Source organism: Peromyscus eremicus, chromosome X (genome assembly GCF_949786415.1).
Source record: "Peromyscus eremicus chromosome X, PerEre_H2_v1, whole genome shotgun sequence".
Taxonomy (NCBI): Eukaryota; Metazoa; Chordata; class Mammalia; order Rodentia; family Cricetidae; genus Peromyscus; species Peromyscus eremicus.
The window spans coordinates 92,313,348-92,330,139 of NC_081439.1; the positions used below are offsets into that span (position 1 = coordinate 92,313,348).

Below are 16,792 nucleotides of genomic sequence, written 5' to 3' on the forward strand. Positions count from 1 at the left end.
CACTTATATGAGTACTTTCAGAGATGAGAAGATGACATCAGATGCCCTGCTACTGGAGTTATAGGTGATTGTGAGCTGCCTGATATAGGACCTGGGAACTAACTTGGATCTTCTGCAAGAGCAGTACATGTTGTTAACCCCTGAGTCAACTGTCTTAGCTTCCCTGGTTATGTATACACGCACATACACATACACAGTTTCATTTCTCATTCATGCACAAAATAGGTGTTGTAGTGGTATTTGCTCTGCCCGTGACCTTTGGCTTTATAACCCAAAGGAGGCATTGCTTCCTGCCATTGTAAGTGACCTCTTATAAGGAGTTGGAGAAGGGTCACATTTCAACTCCAGAGCCAGCTTGATTTATAATTGAATTGGGACCACAACTATTCTAGAGTTAAAGAGATGTTGGTGTTAGGTAGTGAGATATTACCCTGTAGAGTATATTGGTACCAACAGGTTCTTCTCTTCTGCTGTAGACTTCTGGGTGTCCAAGGCCTTATGATTTCTTGAAGATGGGTGTTCCTATTATCCTGTAAAGACAGAAAACACAACCCTGCCACAACTCCAGTTTGTAAATTTTTTCTTACAACTTGTAGAGATGTCACATGATGAGCTTTAATTCTCCTCATCAAGGGTTTCTCCTGTTTAATCAAAGTTTTATTAATTTTGTTGGTATCCTTAGCTTTTCTTCTTCTGCAGAAACAAAAGCAAAACCCCTTCCCTAATGTAGGACATATCCTGGTTTCCATTCTGAGGTCAACACATCTTTGAAATTAACCTGTTGGTTTAGCCCAGAAGTTTTGTCTGTCATCCAATGTCTCTCCGCAGCTGTTGTTCCTTTCTCATCAGCATTGAGAAAATTCAAGGTTAATAAAGCATTATGCAGTCTATTTCTAGGAGTCATTGTTACCTGTTGCTGTTTATTTAGCAACAATGCTGAGACTTTCAGTGACTGTCCAGGCTGCCAGCTCCTCTGTCTACTCTCGCAAGATCCCCGAAAGTTGGATCTCCTGTTTTCTCAGGTATTATTATGTTCCTTCTCAGGTCTTCGATGAAGTTGAAGACTAGATAGTTACAGTTACAATCTTCTCATGTCTTAGCTAGAACATATATTCTAGAATCAGAATCTTCAAGATAAGACAGCAATTGAAATAATCTTGGTAATTTGTCATTTACCTATGTTCTAGACATTTCTGGACATTTAGCATGTTTTTCTTGTTTGATGTTATTCTTGTTGGTTGTAGTTCCATTTTTGTTTATGTTATTACCCTTTGTTTTTCCTGGACAATACTTGATAATCATTCTTATTGTATGTAGTTTGCATTAATATTAGAACCTCCTTATTTAGACAAAAAAGGGAAATGTAGTGGTATTTGCTCTGTCCATGACCTTGAGCTTTATGGCCTAAAGGAGGCGGTGCTTCCTACCATTATATGTGGCCCTTTATAAGAAGTTGGAAAAGAGTCACATGCCCCTTCTCCCTGCTCCTGCCTGTGAGGTGGACTGTTCCCGATCAAATCAGAGAATGACTTCTGCTGTCTACTCCATTCTGTAATCATGAGTGTATTTTCCTCAATTTATTTCTTAATAAATTCTATTACCCATTTAACAGACTTACATGAATTGATCATAATAAGGTATTGATTGGGGTTTCTTAGGGAACAACCCAAAATCTCTGTCGTCATGGAATATACAATGTAGTCAGTAGGTAAAGAAGGGAATATATGGCAATATGTTCAACCAAAAGAAGCATGGTTATTAAAAAAATGAATTGTTCATTTTTAACTACTAAAATGACACAAATCTTCATTAGAAAAGAAACAGTTTTTGTCAATGGAATAGGTTATATATCTTGCCCCATAGCATTGAAAATTCATGATTTCATACTATTTCAGGTAAGGTATGGTAAAATAATCATGAATACTTTTGGCCCATTCTAGAAACATATTTAAATAATGTTGAGTACTGTAAGATAAATGTGGACATGGAGAATTTTAGGCACTACTGATCTGGGAGGGCATAAGTATATGGAAAACCAAGAATCTTTTATTGAATCTGATTCTGGCTTCTAGTCTTTTATTGAGGTAGACTCTGCTAGATTTAACAATAAATTGCACAGTTCCTGGTTCTCATAGAACTTATTCCATACAGGAGGGAAGTGGGCCCCCAACAAGAGAGTAGCAACTTGATTAATGCTATAGCAACAGTGTCAGCAAAAATACTGGTAGTCTTAAGGAGCAACAGCAACTGTTTCCTAACTGTGAGAGTCAGGGAAGCTTTACTGAAAGAGGTGACATTTTAACTAGGGTTTGACTGATGAATATGAGTGTGCCATAAAAAGAATATAAAGGAGATATTCTATTAAAAGAAAACAGGCATCAACCTATGAAGCTGTGAAAAGATGTACATCTGGCATGTTTTCTAGTGGTATGAGAAATCTGTTCCTAGAGCATAGGTATTATGTGATGAGTTTTGAGAGTCATAAAGATTTTCTACAAGGAAGGCACAAAGAAGTTTAACAACGAAGAATCAATGGAGGTTTCGAAGCAAAGTGAATGTGTGATCATATATGTTTAAGATGGGTAGCTTTATGAAAGGTGAGGGAGAGACTAGAAGCATGAAGGTAGAAGTTGGAATAGTCTAAGACAAAGTCAATGGGGTGAATGCCTGTAACTCAATGGTAAAGTGCCAGCCTAGCATGCCCTAGGTTTCAACATCAGCAATGGAAAAAATTAAGTGGGGTATCTGAACTAATACATTATCTAGGACACAATTTAAGAGGTATTTGTGAGGTATGCTTTGATAGATAGTGGGAAATGCAGTTAAGTAGGAAGAAAAAAGAAGGATGTTATCAAGTTAGGCTGTGTAAACATTAACTAAAGGAAGCAGGTTTAAGGGGACACAAGATCCATTAAATTTTTGATGTAACTGTGGAACATTCAGCTTAGAAGTCAGAAATATGGCTCTGAGCTTCTGGAAGAATGCCAGGAGAAAATTTTATCATGTAAAACAAGAGTATGAAATGTTCTAGAAAGACAAAGTTTAATAATGATTAGAAACTGTACCTTCGAAATTAGCAACAAAAGGACATTAGCAAGGACAATTTCAGTGCAATGGTACAAAGAGAAAAAAGACTGCTGTGTATTTCAAAGTTTGAGTTTGTATCTTTTCCTAGTCTAGCAATATACAGTGTGAGCCCCCAGTGATACTAGACAGTAGCAGTAAACCACAACTCCCATTCAAACATCTTTTTTTTTTTTTTCGAGAAAGGGTTTCTCTGTGTAGCTTTGTGCCTTTCCTGGATCTCGCTCTGTAGACCAGGCTGGCCTTGAACTCACAAAGATCTGCCTGCCTCTGCCTCCCGCATGCTGGGATTAAAGGTGTGCACCACCACTGCTCGGCTTTCAGGGATCATTTCTATAGTTCGTCACAACTCCCTTTCAGCTGTATGAGCATGAGAGGAAATGACCTACACTTTACAGTGGGCTGTGGTGTTAAGTTATGATGGTATATAAGTTGTATTAGATGCAGTTTTTGACTTACAATACTTTCAATTTATGATGGTTTTATGTGGTCATAAGTCCATTATAAGTTAAGGGTCATCTGTAGCACTTTTATAGTCTGAACTGGCTTTTCTGATTCCAGCCTATCAATTCTATATTCCAGTAGGGGGAAGAAGAAGACGAGCTGCCACTTTCACACCTGCATATACCACAACCAGAATCTAGTTACATGGTAGCCATGAGGGAGGCTGGAAACATACTATTTTATGTTGAGTGACAACAAATCCGTTTAATAATCAGGCAAGTTTCTGTTACCAAAAAGAAAGATAAGATAGACAGTTTTGTTTATAAGTAGCAGTTTCTGCACTATAAGTACTCAAAAAAGGAAGACAGAGAGAAACATGTCAATTTAATAAGGTATTTAACTCTATGAAAATGCCTATATCTGCATATTTGTGCCTGCAAGATTAATGGTTTAACTAAATGTTGTTCATGAAACATTTAAAAATACTGTATCTTTAATATCAAAAAGGAAAAAGTATATAATAAACTAGGAATTTAGGCCATAATCTCATAATTTATGATCATGATTCAATGAGTCCATATGTTAAAAACCACAGGTAAATAACCAAGCCAAACCATGTTCAATATAGGAACTATATCATGCTAAATAACTTGGCATTGAAGATAAAATAAAAGGTTCAATGATATTATTTTGATAAGAATGATGGATGAGGCACAAGAGTTTAGAGAATAATTCTAGTGGTTAATTCAAAAACAAATTCATATAATTTTTGCCAAATTAAAAAAAGGGAAAAGTAAATCATGAAGGTAGATATGAAAACATAAAAAAAAATCAGGAAGGAAAGAAAATTTTATATATCAAAGAAAAAATGAAACAGAAAAGGAAAACACGAAGAGACAGAAATAAATACAAGCCAGTTTTCAAAATGAACCATAAATGACAGATCCATGGTAATCAATAATATAAGAAGAAAAAGTGATAAGGAAAGAAAACATATTAGAAGTGTCTGAGCCGTATCCTCCTAATATTCATGTCCACTCCTAATCTCAGAATGTGACCTTATTGAAAATTGGGTCTTTGCAGATATAATTAAGCTAAGGTGAGGTCATTCTGGATTAGAGTGGGTCCTAAATACAATGACAATGTCCTTACCAATATATAGGAACATAAATCCAGAGGAAGAAGAACAAAGGCCGCCAGAAGACGATGATAGAAATTGGAGTTATACTGGCACATGAAATGCCTGGAGGTCCCAGAGAATGACTGTAGCTTTTCAAGAGAGCATTGTCCAGTAACCTTTTAAGACTACAGGCCTCCCAAACCGAGAGAACACGTCTGTGTGGCTTTAAGTATTCCACTTGGCTGTATTTTGTATGGTAGACCCAGGAAACTAATAATAATTGAAGGCTAAACATATTTAAGAGACAGTTTTGTTTTGCATGTTTATAGAATTAACTACTTTTATCATTGCATCAGTACAGTCAAGAAGCTGCTGAATCAGATCCTATTTGAAATTGAGAATTTCTGAGAATGTGAGTAAATTGGCAAGGAAAGAATTCAAACCTAGGTAGGCTGACTTCAGAGCCTGCAGTAGAGATAACCACATTTTGCTTCCCCTTATGGATAGTATACACAGAGTTAGAGAGAGTGACAGGAAATGACAATGTCATAAATCTAAAGCTCTGTGAAAATTATAAGAAACAAATTAAGGAAGGTAGAAAAGTAATAACTATAAAATGCCCAGATTTGCTAGACATCCTGTAATCACAACACTCAGGAGGCCAAAGCAGGAGTATTGTGAATTTCAGGCAGCTTGAGCAACAGAGAAAAGAACTTGTCTCAAAAGACAAAAACAAAACTTATGAAAAAGCTGTTAAATAACTAGCAAGTCTTTCAACAACAAAAATATAGAAGTGATACTTTCTATACTTAAATAAGAGGATTTTTCTGAACATTTACAGTACAGATATTTTCTGTGAGATTTTAGTTTTTCATAAGCAAGAGATACTTCTCATTTTTAAAAACAACTTTGGTTCTCAAAATCTTATATGACAAAGACAGAACCAAAAGGAAAACCTCACATATGAATATGGATTCAAAATTTTCAGTGATATGGTACAAAAAATATAGAAGTGATGGAAAAAGTAATATTCCCTGACCCAGAAAGACTCAGTTTAAGAATGCACAGCTGGTTTTCTAGAGGATCTTTCATTTTTTTATGTTTAAAAATTTACACATGACATTAAATTATTATGAATAACATAATGTTTTGAAATGCATATCTACACATACTGTGGTCTGACTGAATCCCACAGTTATAATTTTATGTTTAAAATGTTTAAAACCTACTCTCTAATAATTTATTAATACTACAGTATGCTGTTGACAATAGTCCCCATGTTGTATGATATATGTCTTGAATTTATTCTTCTTGACTAGTTGATATTTCCACAACCATCTCTCCATCACCAGATCCTGGTGACCTGGTTCTGTCTCATTAACCTTTTTCTTCCTCTAGTCTACATATATCTTCCCATGACTGTGCATCCAATTCTCCAGACGCTTGTTGAAGATGCTCTCTTCCTTCCAGTATGTATTTTTGCCATCTTTGTAGAATATCAGCTAGTTGTCTTTATGTGCACACAAGTTTGGGTCTTACATTTCATTTCATTGAGCTATGTGTTGGATTTTTGTGCCCATATCAAGCTGTTTTTATTACGATGGCTCCATAATATGACTTGAAATCTGTGTGGTAATTGCTTCAGGATTGCTTCGGCTATCTGGGTTCTCCTTTTTATTTTTATTTTTTATTTATTCTTCTATCATACATTACATCCCAACTGCAGCATCCCCTCCCTCCACTCCTCCCACTGCCCCCCCACGCACCTCCCCTCTTCCCCAGATTGATTTTTGAAGATTATTATTGATTGGTTAAATTTATTCTTTGGTCATTTCATGAATATGTACAATACATTCATTTACTCTCACCCCACCTCGTCTTATCTCCCTCACATCCTTGTCAATCCCGCTCCTTTCTAAAGGTCCCTTTCCCACAATTATGCATTTTTGTTTTACTTTCTGATTTTAATCAAGACCACCTGTGCCTTTGGAGGTTTTGAAGTATTCATTTAAACCTGATAGTCTTGCCATGGAATACTCTAGTTGAAGATTCTTGCATTTATGTTCACCAAAAATGTTATTATGTTTTTAATGACCTATTTTTACTTTTTGTTATCAGGGCAACACAATGCTAGCCTCATGAAATGAGTTTGATACTATTCCTTTCTCTCGGTTTTTTGAAAGAAAGTTTGGGAAATATTGACGTGAACTCTTTAAATGTTTGATATAATTCAGTAATGGAAGCTGTTACATTCCGGCTTTTCTTTGACAGGACATTTTTTTTTATTAGTGATTAAATCGTGTGCATTGGTCTGTTCATTTTATACTTTGTTGTTATTCAACCCAGGCAAGTTTATCTGAGTAGAAATGTATCGATTTTTTTTTTAGATTAGCCTTTTTGATAGTGTAAAACTTCTCACACCAGTGATCCTTTATAAATGTTATCTGTCTTTTAATCTACTTTTCAATTTGTGTCAGTGAGCCATCAATTGTCCAGGAATCTGTTGTTTGGTTTATATATATTCTGATTTTTCCAAGACCTTCCTGATAATGTTGTCTAGTTTTATACAATCGTGGTCAGAAAATGTATTTGATTTGATAATTTTTGAATTTCCTTAAACCTGTTCAAATATTATGGCCTACTGTGTAATCTGTCTTGGACAATGTTTCAGGTAAGCTTGAGAAAAATGCATATTATGCAGTTTGAGGGTAGCGTTCTGTATTTGGCATAGCTAAAGCATAGTTTAAATTCAATATTTCTGTATGAATTTTGTACCTACATTGTCTGTCTATTGATGAAATTGGGATAGTAATGTTCCTAATGTTATGGATGTCTATCTTTTCCTCCCAGACTATTAATACTAGTTTTATCTATTTAGGTACTCCACTATGTACTAGGAAGTATTACTTTATTTTACTGAGTTTTCTACCTTAAAATTATATGCATTTTTAAAAATAATTTTTGGCTTAATGTCAATTTTCTCTAAGTATTTCTACACCTACTTATTTTTGGTTTCCATTTGCATAAAATGCATTTCTTTCATCACTTGACTTCCAGTATATATGTGTCCTTCCATGTGAAGGGAATCTTGTAGGAAGTGTATCATTGTATTCTGTGTTTTTTCACTCTACCACAAAGTCTTTTAATTATAGAGTTTATTTACATTCAAATATTTACTGATGGGAATGACTTACTGGTGGCAATCTTCTCATTGTTTTCTAGATACTTTGAAGATTCTTTGTTTAGTTTTCCTTGCATTGCTATCTTCATTTGGAATGAAGTAGTTTTTAATTTTTTGTTTTTATTTATTTATTTTTGTTTTTACATCCCAAACAGTTTCTCCTTCCTCCTCTCCTCCAAGTTCCTCCTCCCACCCATCCATTCCTCCTCCTCTGTTTCTCTTTGGGGATAAGGGTGGGTACCACCACCCAGCCACGGTATATCAAGTTGCAGTGAAACTAGGCACCTCCTCTTTTCTATTAAGGCTGGATGAGACAATCCTGTAGGAGCAATGAGTCCCCAAAGCAGGTTATCAAATCAGAGACATTCTCTTCTCTCATTGTTAGGAGTCCCACAGAAGATCAAGCTACACAACTGTAACATACGTGCAGAGTGCCTAGGTCAGTCCCATGCAGGCTCCCTGGTTGTTGGTTCAGTCTCTTGTGGGAGCCTATTTTCAGTTTCCTAGTGGCTTTACCCAGCAGGTCTGCATAGAGAGGATGATTGGACCACGGGCCTGAGTGCAGGTGTTTTGTAACTAGTAAGAGGGAGGTCTTTTGCTCCACCCCTTGGCATTGTTATAAATAGACCTTTGGAATAAAGTTCTGGGCCGGTGGATAAGGATCCAGGCCCACTAGAGTCTCTCCTGTGTTTCTCTCTGTGTTCTCTCCCCTCTTTATTTCTAAGTCTCTTATCCCTCATTCCTCAAGAGTCCCTGGGGTAAGTAAGTGTGGGAGCTGGTCCCCCACAGTCTCTGTGAGTTCCTATGAGCCCAGGTTACTTGGTTGTGTGGTTGTGCTTGTGCTGTCCTTGACACCTCTGGCTCTTACAATCCTTCCTCCCTCTCTTCCACAGGATTCCCCAAGCTCTGCCTAATGTTTGGCTGTGGGTCTCTCATCTATTTCCAGGAATGAAATACTTTTATCTGTTGGTATGCTTTTATTTCTTATGTGTTTTTACTTTTCTACTATAGGTTTTTCACTTTATAGTTACTGTGAGACTTACAAAAATCATATAATTGATTACTTTAAACCAATAACAATTTAAGTACAGAAAGAAAATAACAGAAAACAACACTTTTATTACTCTTTCCACTTTGAATTTCAACATCACCATTTACTTCTTTTTTAGTACTTCTTTTATTTTTTGAGATAATATTACTACATCATTTCCCCCATCCCTTTCCTTTCTCCAAACACTCCTATATACCCCTCCTTGATCTCTTTCACATTTATGGCCTCTTTTTTTATTAGTTGTTACGCATAAATATATTTATATATGTATATTCCTAAATATACCATGTTTAGTCAGTGTGTTACTCATATATATACTTTTCAGGACGGACTGTTTGGTATTGGATAAATAATTTGTGTGCTCTCAGCATTCCTTAGCTGCTTGCAGGTTTTTGTGTAGGGTTGAGGCCTCGTGATCCTTCCTCTGTCCACTTTAGTATATCTATTGTTGTTGTCCTTGTTCAGCTCAAGTTTAGGCAGTCATGTTAGTGACACTTTATGGATGTAGCTTCTAACATTTTAAGGAGACACAGTCTCCTAGCAAATTTCCTAAAGATCTGACTCTTCTCTTAAGTATTTCTACCCCTTTTCACAATGTTCCCCGAGCCTCAGGTGTGGGACTTGTTTTATTGATACATCCATTGAGACTGGACTCCACACTCTGCGTTTTGATTGGTTGTGGTTTTCTGTAACGGTTTCCTGTAACGGTCGCCATCTGTTAAAAAGATGAGGGGTGAGGACTTTCCTTACCTGTGGCTATAAGGACAAATATTTAGAATGTAGTTAGGGACTATGCTGCTTTAGTAAAGTGGTGGGTGTAGGTTCTCTAAGATCCATGACTTAAGTAGCTCTGGATAGTTGGCTAGGTTTCTAGTGCCAGCCATGATTTCCATCTTGTTGGGTGGTCTTAAGTCCAACTCGAGAGCTACGTGTGCCACTGCTGCGCCCTTAAGATTATCATAACATACTGGTTATTGTGCTTCATAGGCTTCATAGCTGCATAGGATAGTAAATGGTAAATACAAAAGGAGAGATGAGGATAAAACAGCAGTAAGAATGTATGAAAAGTTAATTTATTTAACCTTATATACCCTTTAGCAAATTATTATGGACATTTAAAAAAAATCTTTTGACATTCACACTAAAGATATAAATGGTTTAAATGGCACAATTACAGCACCAAACCATTCTAAATCTGAATGCTTATTTTTACTAGTGTATTTTATATATTACTCAATAGCATTATTTTTTTCAGCTTGAAGGATTTTGTTATGTTCTTATATTATAAGCCTGGTGATAAACTTCCTCACCTTTTGTTTCTTCCTGAAGAAGCACTTTGGTGAGGATAGTATTCTTATGTGGAGACATTTTTTTCCTTCTGCACTTAGACTATCGTTTTACTTTCTCTTGGCTTGTAAGTGTTCTGCTAAGAAATAACTACTAGCCATATTAAAACACTATTACATATTATTTTTTCCTTTGACTGGGCTCAGGATATTCTTTTTTTATTAAGAATTTTTTTATTCATTTTACATACCAATCACAGATCCCCCTCTCCTCACTCCTCCCACCCCTTCTGTCTCCCCCCAACCCCACCAACCCATTCCCTCCTCCAACAAGGCAAGGTCTGCCATGGGGAGTTGGCAGAGTATGGTGCATTCAGTAGAGGCAGGTCCCAGCCCTTCCCCCTGTATCAAGATTGTGCAAGGTGTCCCACCGTAGGGTAGTCGGCTCCAAAACAGCAGTTCATGCTCCAGGGATGGATCTTGATTCTCCTGCCAGGGGGTCCCTTAAGCAGATCAAGCTACACAACTGTCTCACTTATACAGAGGGCCTAGTCTAGTCCCATGGAGGCTCCACAGCTGTTGCTCTAAAGTTCATGAGTTCCCACTAGTTTGGTTTGGTTGTCTCTGTAGGTTTCCCCATCATGATCTTGGTGCCCCTTGCTCATAGAATCCCTCTTCTCTGTCTTCAACTGGACTCCTGGAACTCTGCCTGGTGTTTGACTGTGGATGTCTGCACCTGCTTCCATCAGTTACTGGATGAAGGCTCTATGATGATAGTTAGGGTACTCACTGATCTGATTACTGGGGTAGGCCAGTTCAGGCACCCTCTCCATTATTGCTAGTAGTCTAAGCTGGGGTCATCCTTGTGGATTCCTGGGAACCTCCCCAGTACCTGGCCTCTCCCCATCCCTATGACGTCTCCCTCCATCATGGTATCTCCCTCACTGCTCTCCCACTCCATCCCTGCTCCAGCTTGACCATCCTTTTCACTCATGTTCCCATACCCCATCCCCTACTCTCTATTGCCCCCCATCCCCAATTTACTCATGGAGATCTCCTTTATTTCCCCTTCCCAGGGCAATCCATTTGTCCCTCTTAGAGTCTTCCTTTTTAGCTAGCTTCTCTGTAGCTGTGGGTTGTAACTGGTTATCAGGACATTCTTCTTAAAATTTAGTTTTAAGTAGATTGATTATTGTTTAAGTAATTTGCTGATTGGACCTTGAGCCTATATTTACACTTATTGATTGGGTCCTCTGTTGTGGATATGAAGCATGTAGCCCTAAAGGCTGGGATGAAACATGTGCCCACTGTGCTGGCCGTGAAGGACTACTGGAGCTGCTATGGCACTAGGGTGAGCCTGAAACCTCTGGGAGATGGCCTACTAGTGAGGACTTTGTGGTGGCAAGGGCAGCTGAAGTCCTCTCAGAAGTGATGCAGAATACAGATCATATCCACTGTACGTTGTGAAACCCAGACACTTGGTCTATGGCATTGGCGTAGGGTTTGGGATATGTACTTGCTCATTTCTGAGTTTCATTCTGATGAGCCTTCTGTTAGGGTTCCAGGAAAATTTCTGTGTTCATTTCTCCCTCTTACCCTTCTCAATCAGATAATACCTCTCTCTAGGCTGTAAATGATACCTCTGAGATAATCTCTCTCTCAAGGTTGAGAGAATGATAATTCAAATAATATAATGCTTTACTTATTACCTTTTTAAGTATATTTTACTTTTGTGCTGTACACCTGTGTTACATGGTTGCTTTAATACTTATGAAGATGTTTTCATATGTGGATAGTTATTTAAATTTATGTTTCTGCTAGGAGGCAATCTCTGGAGAGTCCTATTCATTCATTTCACCTGGATTTCAGTCACAAAATAATTTAATGAAATTAATTATGATAATAGTTCAAAGAAAAACTCAAAGGATTACCTTCATTGATAGATACCAAAAGAGTACTTAAGGAAAGTTAACATTCAATCTGATAAAAGCATTTAATTACAGTGGAGGAATACTTCCATTACGTGAAAAAATAACAATAACAGACAATATTATAATTATGGTGATACAAAGAATACTTATTAAAATCAATAACAAGACAGGATTGCTTCTAATAACCACTGTTATCAACATCATTGTGAAAGTCATAGACTGAACACAAGAAAACTAACTAAGGGGCATGTTTATTCAAAAGGATGAGAAAGAAATAGCCATTTAGTATAATGTGATTGCCTATCTGAGAATCTCAGGAAAATTAACTTAATACCTTTTAGAACTAATAAGAGTTTACCATTATGGCATAAGCCAATGGATTGTCTTTGATACTGGTTTAGAGTTTAAAAGATGGGTGGTTGCTCAGTTATACGTTTTATTATGGTAGACATTTTATTATGGTTCAAGGAAGATTTCTATGATCATTTCCCCATGTTTCCCTCAATCAGTGGATACCCGTTTTCAAGTTGTGTTACTTGAGGTTGAGGGAGTGACAGATCAGGTAATATTTGGCTATTATAATAGGGGAAAAACCTAGTGAGGATATGTATAAGATGTGCTTAATTCATATTACTGTGAAAACAAAATTAGCTAAGATTGAAAGTGCCATATACACACAAACAATAAAATGAATAAAGCAGGTTGTATTTATATGTCTGTGCATACCTATTCATAAATGTATGTATGCGATAATAATAAAGAAAAAGAAGATATCAATATGACACATGAGAGGTTGAAGGGAGGGGTAAAAAGAAAGGATGAATGTGATGTAATTCTATTTTAATTGCAATGTATTTTTTAAAAAGTGCGTAGAGAATTCATAAAGAAAAATGTCACAAAGCTTCACAGAAGACAATCTGAGAGTTTTACTTACATAAAAAATAAAACCATAATGTATCACATATATTTGACTACATAAATTTTTTAAAAATTACATGACAAAACATATTAAAAATAATAATTATAAAACTCAGGAAAATATTTATAACATATAGGCATAAATGAGATTAAATTTACTTAACACATAATAAAATTTTATAAGCCTATAAAATGATGTAAAATAAGGAAATGAGTAAACACTATTAACAGGTAATTTACAAAGAAGTAAACAAGTCCAAATAGCTAGTGATGTTATAAAGGTTCAACTGCACCTGAAATTAAGGAAATATAATTTTAAAACTAGATTAAAGTAAATAGCAAAACCCAATGTTCATATGCACATACATAATTGATAGGAGATCAATTCATACAGCCTTTGGTGAAGGCAATTTGAATATATATCAATTTAAATAAATATATATATATATATATATATATATTTAAAACTTGAAAGCTTGAAAACATTATGGATTTAAAGGAACAATTCCACTTTCAGTAATTCCAAGGAAAAATTCAATAAATGTACATTGTTTAATGGTCAGACATATTATTTGTAACCATAATATTGTTTGTAACTGCAAGCATGTGAAAACAACCTTATTATGAATAGTGATTTGCAAATTGTGATACTTATTTTATAGTATAATATAACCAATTACTGACATAATACAGAGCTCATATTTATGAGATATAAATATGTTGTTGATGTAATATTGAGAGAATAAAGTCATAGAATACTATTTTATTATCTATCACTGTGTAAATGATTCAATTGAAACATAGAAGCTACAATACAGGTATTGATTATGTCATATAGTTTGTGAGGGTGAGGGATGTGAGATGGTGTTAGCTATATATTTAAAGTTTACATTTCTTCATGGATTTTCAGACACATCAGCCACAGTCAGCTAAATATGTACTGTGATTGAAGACTCTACTTCTAGGTTCATTCAGATGATTGTTGGTAGACTTCAGATTCTCTGTGGCTCTTGGCCAGGGGCCTCTTTTTCTTGTCATGAATTAAGAAATTGTCTATGTTCATGTCCTAATAGCTGCTGGCTTCCCCCAAAGCAAGGAACCAAAGAATAATGTTTTCTATAAATTAATCTCATGAAGATCATGTATGATTTATGTCATTTGATATTTGTCACATAGACCATCCATGTTACAGTCCAGTCAGGAATTATGTAAGAATGTGAATGCCTGGAGATGGACATGTCATCCTGGAAGCTGGCTAGGACAAGTATATATGATATAGTACACATTTACATAAAAGTGCATATGTTGTAAATATAATAAAACAAGACATCATAGTATATCAGTAATGCTTACCTCTTTATGGTGAGATTATTAGTATTTGTAAAACTCATGTTTTGAAAATTTGTTTTATAAGTTCCATTATGACATTTGATAAGATTATCATCCACAAATCAATAAGAAAAGAATGGATGAGAGTTGAAGAAATAAATATATTTTTGCCGGTAAAATGTTTTAAAATTGAGTTAGTTCTCCACAATTTCATCTATGCATATACATATGCATATAGATATAGATAACTACTCACACATACACAATGGTCTTTGATCATGTTTATCCCTATTATCCTCTCTTATCCTCACTCTCTTCCCACCAAATTAGCTCTTCAAGAACAGAAATCAGAGAGGATCACGTCAGTAGATACAGACAATTTCTTTGACATATTACATATTGACTGTTTTTTCAACAAGTTGCTTACTCATGGGAAATTGCAGACACACATGTTAAAATTTTAAGAGTAGTTATTGGACAGTGTACTTTGCTTTTAATGGGAGAATACATTTATAACCCAGGGAGAAGAATCTGTAAGAGGGCTCAAGGTCAGAGTCACAAATGTGGGAATGTATCATTGATGGGGTGGTGGTGGACTTGAGGGAGAGTATGTCCCCATATAGAAGAGGTGACAAAGAATGTGACTGCAGCGAGAAGGAATGAAAGTATGGGTATGTGAAGGTGTTGCTCTTAGCTGGGAGAATGTATAAAGTCCTGAATAAGATTTATTAGCTTTGAAAAAAATGTTAGACCTAATTTGGAAGGAGGTACATTTTCTTTGAAATGAATGAGGAAAATGATGAGTGCTATTGTTTGAAATATTAGAATACGAAGGCAGGAAGGTGATAGTGTTCACACTTAATTGTATCCTTTTCAATTATGAAAAGACAGCAAGACATAGGTTGAGGATAGGTGTGCTTAAAAGCCTGAAAAGAGTTGTGAGAACTTAAAATATCTGTTGCCAGAATAAGAAAGGAAACCAACCAAAGAGAATAATTGAGAACACATATGATAATGGTTGTGGTCTTTCACACCATCTTTAAACTCAACATCATTATCAACTCAATATCTGTTAATGTTCATATGTTAATCATGAAAATGGTGGCTATCTTTCATGTTATTAGCAAACCTCTGGGGGGTATAATATCACTTTATAATCATGAAGATTTAATTAAGTATATTTTAATAACATTTCCCTTTATGTCTTCCTAAATTGGTTTTCTTGGGTTATGTTTATAAAAATACATGATGCAGCTAACTTAAGTTATAGGGTAGTAGTCATCAGTCTCTAAGTGAAAGTAAATAAAAAGCAAAAATATTTTATCATCTTTTGCAGGGGGTCATCAATATAGAATCTTTTGCAAAAGTATTTTTATAGGTAGCATAAATTAGTTTTAGGTAGAAAATATGTCATAGGTCAAGGCTTTTCATGTGCATATCTTAAAATTGTTTGGCACTTGGAAGTTTATTGAATATTTAACACAATTCCCCAAACCAGTAATTTTCCTTTTTCTTGAGAAAGCACAAAAAGTATCACATTACTAGAAACTCAAAGGCAACTACATATCTGAACATGAAGATTGAAAAGCACACTTAAAATGCTTTACAGAAAGCTAACACAATTGTTTTCCTCCTGCATAAATACAAGACATTTGATTTGCAATGAACATTCCACATTCCAATCTCTCTAAAAACCCATGAGCATGCCAATTCTTTCAGCTAATAGGTGCATCTTTTTAAAGCTGGAATAATATCACCAGAGCAGTTGAGAATTGAGTCAAGATTCAGTTGTATTTACTCCCACTGTATTTTAAGCCAATTGAACCTTTTCTTGCAATTCTGTAATTTAATTTTAATATTATGACAAGTAATGGAACATGACTACAAAAACAAAATTATTATTTATATGAAAACTCAGTTGAATGAACAATGTAAGAATAAATCAAATAAGTGACTTGACTAATGATACAGAAAAGAATAATAAAAGAATATTGTGAAATACTCTATGCTAATGCATTGAAAACTGTTTTTGAAATGAACCAATTTCTAGATAGTATAATTTAGCAAAGGTGACTCAATAAAAGCAGTTTGTTTAATTATGATTGTATTCAAGGAACATAACCTTTATTGAAAATCTCACTATTTTGAAAATAGCAGATCCAGACAGTATATGATCATATACAAGAAGTTTTCAATAAAACAAAAAGAGACAATAGTGCCCAAATTATCTTATAATACCAATCAGAGAAAGAATTATAGGCTAAGTTCATTTATTAATATTGACAAAATGTAAAAATATTTTGCATTTTAAAAGCTTTAAAAAGATTCATTGAAATTCATATGAATTTACATTCACATTCACATGAGTTTTACAGTTAAAAAAATTAAAGATGTCATTGAAATTCATGTGAGTTTATTTCAACTCTATAAAGGGTTTATTTCAGAAAT

The 16,792-nt window shown here is 35.2% G+C and overlaps 1 protein-coding gene across 4 annotated transcripts in view; it reads left to right on the top strand.

The window, feature by feature from the left end:
* The window catches only part of Rtl4 (retrotransposon Gag like 4), a 348,500-nt gene that overhangs the window by 15,477 nt on the left and 316,231 nt on the right, over positions 1 to 16,792 (top strand). The gene's annotated exons all lie outside the window — the stretch shown is intronic.